Here is a 13,842-nt window from a genome sequence, read left to right on the forward strand (position 1 = left end):
CCCGCGGTGGGGGTTGCGCGCGCAGGACCTCGCACGCCGGAACTACACGTCCCAGCGTGCACTGCGAGTGCCCTAGGGGACGTGGGAAGTGCGTGGGGCCTTAAGTCGTGGACCTGGAGGTCGTGCTCTTTCTGGGAGTCTTATGCTTTGCCATTGCCATGACTTCACCCAATTTGTCCTCTATACGAGACTCTGACACTTTTGAGAAATAATACTTGCTATAGACTTGATAATGTTTCTTAATGATTTCAACTTAAAATTACAAACTGAAACAGCACTTACATGCAAAATTTATGATACAGTGAAATCATTTCGATGACAATTAACAATGTTCGAGTCACAGGTAAAGCCAAGTTGCTTATATGCTTCCCACGCTGTCAGATGTTAAAACAAGAATCCAGATCTCTGTTCCCACGCAAATTTGCAGCAGGTATATTTTCCAAGCTCAAACTGCAGTTCCAGCATAGTTTTTCAGACTTTGATGCAAATGCAAAGGAAATTTCCATTATTTCAAAATCCATTTAACTGTGCGATCCAGGAGTTTCCACCTAATCTCCAGTTGGGAGTGATTAATCTGCAATGTGATGACCTGCTAAAACACAAATATCAAGAGAAGAATATAACAGATTCTACAAATGTCTTCCTGCTGGTGAATATGATAGATTGAAAGCATCTGCTCAGGGGCGGATATCAGCATCTGGCAGTACATATCTGTGTGAAAAGACATTTCAAAAGGGAAGTGGGTAAAAATCTCACTGTAGATCTGCATTAACAGATGAACATCACAATCGAGTTTTAATGATAGGGAACACTAACTGAGCCACAATTAAGAAAATATTATCCTCCACGCCTCACCCTTATCCCCCAAATAGAATTCTATTGTTATTAGTAGGCATATACCTTTAAAAATTATATTCAATTATTATTACTATATTTTGAATTACATCAAATTTTAAAACTGTAGATATTTTTTTCCTCTCTTGTTAGGTAAGTACCTACGTAATATCCGAGATTTTGCCTCTTGGCCCACAAAAGCTGAAAGTATTTACTGTCTAGACTTTATAGAAGTTTGCTTATCCCTACGCAAGGACAACATTTCTGGAACTAAACACGGGTACCCCCTTAGGAACGTGCAACTCAGTCCAGGGGACACGTGACCGCAGCTCCTAGCCACGTAATGATACTTTGCCCACCGGGCAGCTGCCAACGAGGTGCTGCTGGACTGGAGTTAAAGCCCAGCGGGGCAGACAGCGCACGCGCAGCCGAGTCTCCCGCAGGCACGTCAGCGCAGGCGCAGGTGGTGAGAAGCCGCTGACTGGGAGCCTGACTGCTGAGCTGCCAAGAGCACGTTCCAGGCACTCTAGTTTCCAGGCAGTTTAGTTTCCAGGCTGTTTGTGCCGGAGGATCTGGCGACCAGCGAAGGACGGGCTACCCTTGATGGGTCTTCATGCTGCGGGTGGTGGATGGACCTGGGGGCAGGCGCTGGCTTCTTGGACACCTCAGATTATTCTGAATGAGGGTTTCTTTTTCTTTTCTCTCCCTCCCAACCTCCCTCCCTCCCTCCCTTCCTTCTTTCCAACATTTTAATTGTGAAATATAGCACACATCTAGAAAAAGGCACAAAACTGAGACATACAGCTTATTAGTTTGTCAAAATCATTCCTTAAAAACCACCTCCCACGTCAAGAAATAGAGCTTGGCCAGCTTCCCAGAAACCCCCCTGCTCCCTCCCCCAAAGTAAAACCTTTAAAAAAGTATGGTGATCATTGTATTGTATTGCCTGTACAGTAGTCTCCCCTTATCCATGGTTTCACTTTCCGTGTTTCAATTACTGGGGTCAAATGCAGTCTAAAAATATTACATGGAAAATTCCAGAAGTAAATAATTCATAAGTTTTAAACTGTGCTGTGTTCAGAGTGGGGTGTTGAAATCTCACACCACCTGCTCTATCCAGCTGGTGACAAGAATCAACCCTTGTCCTGTGTATCCCACCCATTAGTCACTGTCTTGGTTAGAGGATCAACTGTCGAGGTATCGCAGGGCTTGTGTTCAAGTGACCCTTATTTTACTTAATAATGGCCCCCAAGAGTAGTGATGCAAGCAATTCGGATATGACAAAGAGAAGCCATAAAGTGCTTCCTTTAAGTGAAAGGTGAAAGTTCTCAATTTAATAAGGAAAAAAAATCGTATACTAAGATTACTAAGATCTATGGTAAGAATGAATCTTCTATCTGAAGTTGTGAAGAAGGAAAAAGGAACTCGTGCTAGTCTTGCTGTCACACCTCAAAGTGCAAATGTTACAGCCACAGTGCCCAATAGCTGCTTAGTTAGGTTGGAAAAAGCATTAAGTTTGTACAATAAGATGTCTTGAGAGACCACATTCACATAGCTTTTATTACAGTATGCTGTTATAATTGTTCTCTTTTATTATTGTCAGTCTCTTGCGGTGCCTAAGTTATAAATTAAACTTTATCATAGGTATGTACGTATAGGAAGAAACTTGGTATATATAGAGTTTGGTACTGTCTGAGGTTTCAGGCATCCACTGGGGATCTTGGAAGGTATCCCCCATGGATAAGGGGGACTACCGTATAGATTTACCACCCAGAAACATGCATCTCTCAACATTATAGTTTTGTTTGTGTTTAAAAAAAAAAATAAAGTGTTACACAGTTTGCTCTTGGGTCTGACATCTTTTGCTCAATATTACGTGAGATTCATCCATGCTGTTGTTCGTGGCTCTAGTTCGTTCATTCTTATTGCTGCTGTATAAAAGTACAATTTATGAGTATTTTGCAATTTTGATTCATTCTACTGATGATGGATATTTGGGATACGGATTTTCCCCCCCACATTTCTGCTATTATGAATAGCGCTGCTATAAATCTTTTAATATTCTCAACAGCTCTTGGGGGAAAAAAATAGCATTATCCCTTTTTAGGGTTGAGGAAAGCCATCTCAGAAAGGTTAAGTCACTTCCTCAAGACTATGACACTAGTGAGTGGGGGAGTCAGATTTTAACTGCAGACTCTGCCTCCTGAGAAGTTTTCAGAATCTTTCTGTGTAGAAGTTACTAGAGGAGTGTGGAAGTTAGCAGCACCTCTCAGGGCGGACCCCTGATCAGCTACCAATGCCAGGGGCTAGCCCTCCTTGTTCTTTTGTTTTAACCAACTTTATTGAGGTATAATTATATATGACTATATTTTATTTTTTAATTTTATTATTTATTGAGGTATAGTTGATTTACAATGTTGTGTTAGTTTCTGGTGTACAGCAAAGTGATTCAGTTATACATATACATTGTTTTTTGTACTCTTTTCCATTATTGTTTATTACAGAATACTGAATATAGTTCCCTCTGCTATACAGTAGGACCTTGTTTATATGACTATATTTTAAAAGTCCAGCTCAGTGAATTTGGGCAAATGTAGGCACCTGTGATCAAACTAAGCACACTTCCAGCCCTTCAGAAATGTCCCCCCTGCCGCTTTGTACTGCAAAATGGGCTTTGTGTCTCACTCCTTCCATTCAGCTCTATATTTTGGGGAATCACCCATATTGTGGGTCTCAGTATTTGGTTCCCTTTTTATTGCTGAATAATATTAAGTTGTGTAAATATACCACAATGTGTCTATTCATTCATCATTTTGGCTGTTTCCAGTGTGGGGCTGTTATGAAGACAGCTGCTACGAACATTCATAGAGAACTCTTTGTGGATTTATGTTTACGTTTGTCTTGTGTAAATATGTAGGAGTCGAATTGCTGAGGCGTATAGCTAACGTATGTGTAACTTTATAAGATACAGTTTTCCAAAGTTGTTGCGCCATTTCACACTTCCACAAGCAGTCGATGCATATTCCACTTGCTCCCCATCTTCCCTACTTCGTAGAAGACCCCACAGTTTTCTGACCCTGCTCTGAAATTCCAGTTGCTCCAGCTGCCCCTAGGTCTGATACCTGCCTGTTCAGCTCAGCGGGGCTCCAGCTGGCTGCACCCCAAGGAGACAGAGGCTGAGTGGTCCTGGGGCTCAACCCCAGGTGTGCCCCTTCTCTCCAGGACTACAGTCTGCCTTCTCCTGTGGTCTAACACCTCAAAAGAGTTGCTTATATTTTTGACTCCAGCTTTACTGCTGTTTACCATAGCAGGGCTTATTCTGTACTAGTCCCTCCGTCATAGCTGGACGCCGAAGTCCTCCATGCTGTGTTTTTTTTCGGGGGGTGGGGGGCTATATATTAAAGTCTCAAAGAATCAGTCTTTTTTGTTGTTGCTCTGATCCTGATGGCTGAGAAACTCATTTATATGAAATAAGAAATGTGCAGACCAAAACTTATTGAAAGAGTACCTCTCAATCAACGTGCAGTGAAGAATAAATATCACCAAACAAAATCCTTGTGTAAGTGTTATCTGTGCAGTCCCCCTCCTAGCAGGGCACTGAGTGAAATCACAATCAGAAGCTCTTTTATTGAGGATTTAGTATGAGGAATCGGGGTCTTGGGTAGCCAGTTTTAGTCTGGAGGTAATCGAGTGCGTTCTCTCTCTAAGGTACAGCAGAAGCCACGTTGTAACCTGAAGGTTGTCCTGCTAATGCAATCAGCACGGGAAATTAGACGAATGGTTAATGGCAGCCAGCTACGGCAGCCTGAGGCATCCAGCTTATAACAGGGAGAGCCTTGCTGGCGGGTTCAGAAATACAGAAGGTCCGCCATACTCCCTGAATACATACCTCAATTAAATAGAGTTGGGAGACCAGCAGGGGGAGCTCTCACACCCTGCAGCAACAGCGGAGCCCAACAGAAAGAAGGAAAGACTCCTCTTTCCTGGCAAGGACTCAGCCAATGAAAAGCCACGGACCCTTTGTTTACACTAGCCCTCCCAACTTCCTTTCCTTCCCTATAAAAATGATCTCTTTTCCCTTGCTGTGTGGGGACTTGCACAGAGCTCACCATCGAGGCCGACCCTAAATTGCAATTCTCTGCTATCCCGGATAAACCCATCCTAGCTGGAAAAATATCTGGCAGTCTATTTGTTTCAGGTCAACAGAGAGAACCTTTCCTTTGGAACAGGAAATGCTTAAAGTTGGTGACTAAAACTCATCCTTCCTTGGATAGGAAGCGTACAGCCCTGGAATAGGAAGCATTGGCCACTTAATGTTCCTTTTGCTTTGCTTGGGGGACTTTGCTTGTCTCCGCTCTGATCCCTTATGAGTGGTCTTAGAGTTGAGCTCACAGACGGCAGCCCCATTTTCCTCATTTAAGGTCTGTAAGGCCCTCCTCTCTGTAGCTTCAAGCATGGAAGGTGGTCGAGCACACTAATCCTTTGTCGTGTTCTAAGGTGACACCTCTATTCTATTACAGAATATTCTATTACAGAATATCTCATCTGGGCTGTCCTGCCTTGTGTGTGCCCTACCCCAACCCCCGGGCCATGGACTGGTACTGGTCCTTGGCCTGTTGGGAACCAGGCTGCACAGCAGGAGGTGAGCAGAGGGTGAGCAGGCGAAGCTTCATCTGTATTTACGGCCGCTCCCCATCGCTTGCATTACCGTCTGAGCTCCGCCTCCTGTCAGCATTATGGTGAGTTGTATAATTATTTCATTATATATTACAATGTAATAATAATAGAAATAAAGCACACAATAAATGTAATGTGCTTGAAATATCCTGAAACAATCCCCCCCCCCCGCCCCCTGTCTGTGGAAGAATTGTCTTCCACAAAACCGGTACCTGGTGCCAAAAAGGTTGGGGACCGCTCCCCTAGGGGTATAGCACCCTTTTCTGCCCCTGGCTGAAGGAGGTACTGTATAAGGAATTCGTATTCAGAATGAGTGGTTGAACTGTGTTGCTTCCAATGAATGATTCTGAAATTCTAAATACACGCACCCTTTTCACGTTTTGAAATTTCACAGTCATTGGCTACTTTGGAGAAAAGGCAACTTCGTTTGGCTCTGCAAAAATCAAAGTCTGTTTGACAACTGGAAGGTGTTTGACAGAGAAAGTTTGCAAAGTCTGTTATGCTAGTGATGCCATAACAAAGTACCACAAACTGAGTGGCTTAAATGACAGACATTTATTGTCTCACCATTCTGGAGGCCAGAAGTTCAAGATGGTGTCCACAAGGTTGGTTCCTTCCGAGGGCTTTGAGGGACAATCTGTTCCCTGCTGCTCTCCTAGTGCCGGGTGGTTTGCCGGGTATCCTGGCACACCCCACCTCTGTCTTCATGTCCCATGACCTCCTCGCTCTGTGCTAGCCTTATTAGGTCACGTGGCTGTGTCTGAGGCATCCTCCTGCTGTCGATGTCCCAGTGGGAGGCCGACTGACACGGGGTGGGATCTTTCTTTTCCTGCCACAGGTAATGAATAGTAGTTCCCCTGCTCTCAGGACATCGACAGAAATAGGTGGAGTCCATGCAGCCTAATGAAGCGGCTGTGTGTTGTAGGGGCATGGGCCCTGGACTTGGGACAAAACGCCCTGGGCCCCACTGTGTGACTTCAAGTGTCAACATCCCCATCTGCAAAGTAAAGGAAGTAAAACAGGCAGCTTTTTAAGGTCCCTCCAGTATTAATGATTCTTGCAGCTGCTGGGGAATCAAGTGGTAGTCTCTGAATCTAGAGACGAGCCCCATGCTGTGTGTCTGCTAGGAGGCCGGGGGACTGTCTGCGTTGGATCCACTGCCCTTTGAGCAGGATGCCTCATTTACAGAAGTCAGTTAATGAAAAAAAAAAAAAAAAAAAAAAAGTGGGCTTCCCTGGTGGCACAGTGGTTGAGAACCTGCCTGCCAATGCAGGGGACATGGGTTCGAATCCTGATCTGGGAGGATCCCACATGCGGCGGAGCAACTGGGCCCGAGCCACAACTACTGAGCCCGTGCGTCTGGAGCCTGTGCTCCGCAACAAGAGAGGCCGCGACAGTGAGAGGCCCGCGCACCGCGATGAAGAGTGGCCCCCGCTTGCTGCAACTAGAGAGAGCCCACGCACAGAAACGAAGACCCAACACAGCCAAAAATAAATAAATAATTTTTTTTTAAAAAAAGAGAGGGGATGGGGTAGGAATCTCTTCTTAGTTTCCCCCTCACTATCAAACCACTCTAGAATAACAACTTATAAGTCATGGCCATTGAAGGCAATAAGAAAAACTGAGTGTTTCTCAGTTTTTTGTTTCACTGAGTGTTTTGCTGCTTTCTGCAATCAGTCTGAATTTCCCCAGACTTGACCCTTTACCCACGAGGAACCCTCTGTTTTTCTTAACATGTTGAACTTGGAGATCACAAACTTGTTAAGTCACAGAATTTCAGACCCAGAAGGGGCTCTTTACAGTCGAGGAAACTGACCAGAGTGATAAGTGGCCAGTTAAAGGTCATATCACAATTTAGTGGTAGGGCCAGGACTAGAACCCACCAAAATCAGTTTTCTCAGCTATATGAGAGGTGATCTTGAAGTTCTAAAGCTTTAGGCTTAAGAGACTGATGTTTTGGTCTTCATTATCTGACCACTGATCTTTGCTCCTGCATGATGGTTCTAACTAATCATTAATTTTGCTTGGTAGGTTGACTTTTTTTAAAAATAACTTTATTTTTAAGTGCATTTTTAGGTTCACAGCAGAATTGAGTGGAAGATACAGAGATTTCCCATATACCTCCTGCCCCACACATGCACAGCCTTCCCAGTTATCAACATCCCCTGCCAGATGGCACATTTGTTACAACTGATGAACCTATATTGACACATCATTACCACCCAAAGTCTGTACCTTACATTAGGGCTCATTCCAGTTGTTGTACCTTCTATGGATTTAGATAAAATTATAATGATATGTATCTGCCATTATAGAATCAAACAGAGTCGTAAGAATCCTCTGTCTTTCCCTATTCATTCCTCCCTGCCAGCAACTGGTATCTTTTACCATCTTCAAAGTTTTGCCTTTACCAGAATGTCATATAGTTGGAATCCCAGAATACGTAGCCTTTTCAGATTGGCCTCTTATACTTAGTAATATGCATTTACGTTTCCCCATGTCTTTCCGTGCCCTGATAGCTCATTTCTTTTTACTGCTGAATAATATTCCATTGTCTGATGGACCACAGTTTATTTATCTATTCACCTACTGAAGGGCACCTTGGTTGCTTTCAAGTTGGTTGACTTTTTGAGTGTCCGGAGGTAGATTATTCAAAACTTTCCTCATCAGAATGAAATTCAATTAAGTCTCATTAAGTCCATTATCTCAAGTTAAATCTCTGATTAAATCTATTAAAGTGATGGTTTTCTGGACTTTTGGATTTCACAAAGGTGTAAAATTAACAGAAATGTTTGCGCATCTACATTGTGTTAATTTTACTGAGTAAATATGCATGTTTTTATCTGAAACCTACAATTTATTATTATCCTACTACTCTAAAAGACATTTTAACTCAAAAAATAAAAGAGTACACAATTTCAGAATACATCACTGCCGGATAAATAAGTTCCTCTTTGAAAAACTCTTGCATTGTCCTTATTTTTCTCATTTTGCACAAATCAGTAGAATCCTTGTCACCCACCAAACCCAGCCTACACATCAGCCTTGGAAACCACTGCTTTAAGGAACTAGCCAACGTGACCAAAATTCCTCTACAAAAGAGTTCTTCTGCCTCTGAATGGCTCCCTTCAAGAGATCTTGGAGGCTGAAGACATCTCCAAGCTGCAAGAGAAAACAGTGAGGGTGGGAAAGTAGGTCTTCTAAAGCTGAACTTGCAAGGAACTTCCTGGGAGAAGATTTGTAACTTCGGTTTCTATATGATAAAACATTCCTGAGACTTAAACTGCACTAGAAGTTGAATGGGGGTGGGGGGTGGGAAAAAGAGAAAATGTTTCCTTCTGTGAATGTAAACTTGCTGGACCAGTTAGAGGTAGGTTAAATCCTAGTCCGATGGTATAGACAGCTGCTGTGTGGGCCCCTCACACTCAGAGTCAGCAGATGCAGAGAAGGTGGTTAAGGGACAGGTAATCATCCCAAAGAGAAATCAGAATTCCTGCTTTTGTTTATTCAGTGGCTCTTTGGCAAACGATCTAATCCCAGTCCACAGTTTTAAAGGACAGGGACTTCCCTGGTGGTCCAGTTGTTGGGACTCTGCACTTCCACTGCATGGGGTGCGGGTTCAGTCCCTGGTCAGGGAACTGGGATCCCTCTTGCAGCACAGCACGGCCAAAAAAAAAAAAAAAAAAAGGACATCATACAATTATTAGCAATATTCGCTCAGATAATGCTGGCTCTTCTTTTTTTTTTTTTTTTTTTTAAATATTTATTTATTTATTTATTTTGGCTGCACCGGGTCTTAGTTGCGGCACACGGGATCTTTTAGTTAAGGCATGCGTGCGGGATCTAGTTCCCCGATCAGGGATCGAACCCAAGCCCCCTGCATTGGGAGCGTGGAGTCTTAGCCACTGCACCACGAGGGAGGTCCTGGCTCTTCTTTGTAAACAGTGTTCCGTGGTTAACAAACCGTGTTCTTCACAGCAATTGGTGCCCTTCACTTTTTCTGTCTCTTAAATTATATTGTCTGAGAAAAGATATACTTTAAAAAACAAAACACAACAACAAAAAACAACCTTCATCCTTTTGTGGGATTTCCTGGGTATATACAAGTCAGAATATAATCCCCAACATTCCTTTAGGTCGTAAGACTGTACCTATGTTCTGCTTTACCGATAATGCCCCATTTTGCTCTCTCTCATATACTCTGCCTCTCTTTTTCAAAGAGCCAGGTAAAAATCAATCTAAGATTCTTCCCAGATAGTAGGGGCATTCAGCATGCTCCCTAGGCACTGTGTGCTCCTGGAAAAAGTAGGAGCCCAGGGGATTTCTCCCCACAGGAAAATAGGAAACCATAACCACTGGAATGGAGAGGGGTTCTTGCCATGACATCTCTCCAGAACTTGAAGTTGTGCCTGAAGATCTCATTTCCTCGGAAAAACTGAGCAAGGGGGAGAAGGTGAAATAAGAAGACAAATTATTGAGGATTATAAAGTCTCTGCTACACGGTGAAGCTCTGGTGGGTCAGTGCATTTTTCCCCAAAGATAAGTACAAATTACTAGTAAAGACTTTTTCACCAGGTAGGCTCTGAGGCTCTTAGGAATGTTCTAGAATCCTTCAGGAGAATGGTATGGATAGTTCTACCGTCCCCGCAACCTGGCCTTTTGTCACCTTGAGAGCTGTGATGTTTTGTTTGCTTGTTTTTTTTTTTAACTGGATATGAACCGGGGACTGAGAGCTGTGGTGTTTCACCACTAGATTATGTTTGACCACTAGATTTTTTAAATAATTAAAATAAATTTTAAGATAGACTGTAAAGTAAACGAAAATATTTAAAAATAACATATCCTCATTATAAGAACTTTGAGACAAACAGAAATAGAAAGTGATCACTGTAATCTCCCCGTCTGATCGCACCATGGCTGTATTTCATCCTATGACTCCTGGGTATTTTTTAGGTGCAGCTGTAATGGCATCCTAACGATCTCGTATTCTTCTGTTACTTGGTGTGTGTGTGTGTGTGTGTGTGTGTTACCATGTCACCACTTCATGAGTCTCACTGGCTGTGAAATTCCTTCTTGTGGGTGGCACGTTTTAGTTAAATATCTCCTTGTTGAGCTTGTGGACAGTATGGCTTTTGTTTTTGTTGTTGATCACCAGAAATCTATGAAAGTGTTCATTCTGCCAGGCCCTTGCCTATGTTAGCCACTGTTTTGTTCAAAATCTTTATTAATTGAATGAAAATAGCAGCTCATGTTTAATACATATTTCTTTGATTACCGGTGAAGTTGAACACTTTCCCATATTCTTTTGTTTGCACCTTGTGTCTTTTTAAAAATTTTATTTATTTAATTAATTAATTTGTTTATTTTTGGTTGTGTTGGGTCTTCGTTGCTGTGCACAGGCTTTCTCTGGTTGCGGTGAGCGGGGGCTACTCTTCCTTGAGGTGCATGGGCTTCTCATTGTGGTGGCTTTTCTTGTTGCGGAGCACGGGCTCTAGCTGCGTGGGCTTCAGTAGTTGTGGCACGCAGGCTCAGTAGTTGTGGCTCATAGGCTTAGTTGCTCCGTGGCATGTGGGATCTTCCCGGAGCAGGGCTTGAACCCGTGTCCCCTGCATTGACAGGCGGATTCTTAACCACTGTGCCGCCAGGGAAGCCCACACCTTGTGTTTTGGTGACATCCTGGTTAAGTCCTTCAGGCAGGACCAATTAGAAGGATGATTCCCATTGATAATCTTTTAGACATTAGCAGTAAACGTTCAAAGGGGGAGCATTCCATAGAGAGTGAGAGTGAGAGGGCTAAAATACATGATAGTAATTATCAAATATTCTACTTTAAATACAATTATAAATAGATGAAATGTTATTTTAAAATGAAAGACTAGTAAGTCAGAGAAAGACAAATATCATAGGATATCACTCACATGTGGAATATAAAAAAATGATACAAATGAACTTATTTACAAAACAAAAACAGACTCACAGACTTAGAAAACAAACTTATGGTTACCAAAGGGGAAAGGTGGGAGTAGGGATAAATTAGGAGTTTGGGATTAACATATACACACGACTATATATAAAATAGATAATCAACAAGGACCTGCTGGATAGCACAGGGAACTCTACTCAATATTCTGTAATAACCTAAATGGGAAAAGAATCTGAAAAAGAATGGATATATGTATATGTATAGCTGAATCACTTTGCAGTACACCTGAAACTAACACAACATTGTAAATCAACTATACTCTAATATAAAATAAAAATTAGGGACTTCCCTGGTGGCACAGTGGTTAAAACTCTGTGCTCCCAATGCAGGGGGCCTGGTCAGGGAACTAGATCCCACGTGCCTGCCGCAACTAAGAGTGTTCATGCCACAACTAAGGAGCCCACATGCCGCAATAATGGAGCCCGCCTGCCGCAACTAAGACCCGGTGCAACCAAATAAATAAATGAATATTTAAAAAAATAAATAAATAAAATAAAATAAAAATTAGATTAAAAAATAAAACAAAATGAAAGACAGAAACACCTCCCCCTCTTTGTCTCAGAGTAGTTTTAATTTGGTTCAGCACATATACTTGACATTCAATGCATCTCCATGTGAATTGAACTAGTTAGTTTTTTGTCTACTTCCTCTCATGGTCAGTGAAGACCAGAAAGCAGTTACATACAATGCTATTAACTGAGGGCCCCTCTGAATAAAAGAGTCACATATTCAAAGATTCCAAAAGGGGACTTCCCTGGTGGCACAGTGGTTAAGAATCCACCTGCCAATGCAGGGGACACGGGTTCGATCCCTGGTCCGGGAAGATCCCACATATGCACCACATGAGCACCACAACTACTGAGCCTGCGCACCTAGAGCCCATGCTCCGCAACAAGAGAAGCCACTGCAATGAGAAGCCCATGCACCGCAACGAAGAGTAGCCCCCGCTCGCAGCAATTAGAGAAAGCCCGCGTGTAGCAACAAAGACCCAAAACAGCCAAAAATAGATAAATTAATTTAAAAAAAAAGATTCCAAAGGTATAATCCTAGGTCCTTTTCTGCTGCTGTTGAATGTCCTTCATCTGGTTTGAAGGCTGTCTGACTGGCCTTACCCTCAGATTTCTGACATCACTCTTCTGCCACATTGTCACCTTTGTTTGCACCTTTTCAGTTTATCAGCACCATAAATTCTTTCTCAGATAATGGATATTTGTTTTATATTACTAACTGACATCTACTGGTACTGCCTGTGTCAGGCATGGGGCTGAGTACTTTTCAGGCATCACTCATTTAATCTTTACAACACCCTATATGGTAGTTACTAGTATTATTCCCAGTTCACAAATGTGGGCAGAGTCTCAAAGAGATGAGCCAACTTGCTCTGGACCCAGAGGAGGTGCCTGGGGAGTGGCCGGGATTTGAACTCAGGTCCTGACTCTAGAGCTACTAAAACATGTCACCTCAAACCTGCAGTTTAACCCCAAAGTTCCTGAAAAAGTACTGTACTCTGAAATCTCACGCCATATGGCCGAACACTTGCACATAGTAGGTGCTCATTAAAATCCTTGCTGAGGGGCTTCTCTGGTGGCGCAGTGGTTAGGAATCCGCCTGCCAATGCAGGGGACACGGGTTTGAGCCCTGGTCCAGGAAGATCACACATGCTGCGGAACAACTAAGCCCGTGCGCCGCAACTACTGAGCCTGCACTCTAGAGCCCGTGAGCCACAACTGCTGAAGCCCACGTGCCTAGAGCCCTTGCAACAAGAGAAGCCACCGCAGTGAGAAGCCCGCACACCGCAATGAAGAGTAGTCCCTGCTCTCAGCAACTAGAGAAAACCCGCGTGCAGCAGCGAAGACCCAATACAGCCAAAAATTAAATAAATAAATTTATTTTTTTAAAAAATCCTTGCTGAGTAAAAAGAGGATCTACCTGTTTAAAAGATTTTATGTCTCCAAACGAGGTAGTTTCTCTGCCTCTCTACAAACTGTAAACTCATCGTTGAGGATTCATAGGAACATTCCTTGGGGCTGCAGCGGACTACAGCGTCTGAGTCTTTGGAATGACCTGAATGAGAATAGAACAGAATTTTTGACCTGAGAAACTCTTTACTACAGAAAAACCAATCCGTTGTGGATAAACTGTGTAGTGGGGATATAGCAAAGGGTAGGATACGTAACATCCCTCAACTTTCAAAGACAAAATTTTGTCCTGTTTTCTAGGTGAAATGATGTTCATGTTGTAGACTCCGAATTGCTTCCCTGTTTGGACCTGACACATCTGGGTCTGTCTGTGGGTAATGTGGCCTCTCAGGACATTTTTATACACTTGGCAAAGGGACCACCTTTTCA

Source organism: Neophocaena asiaeorientalis, unplaced genomic scaffold, assembly GCF_003031525.2.
Source record: "Neophocaena asiaeorientalis asiaeorientalis breed wild unplaced genomic scaffold, Neophocaena_asiaeorientalis_V1.1 scaffold43, whole genome shotgun sequence".
Lineage (NCBI taxonomy): Eukaryota > Metazoa > Chordata > Mammalia > Artiodactyla > Phocoenidae > Neophocaena > Neophocaena asiaeorientalis.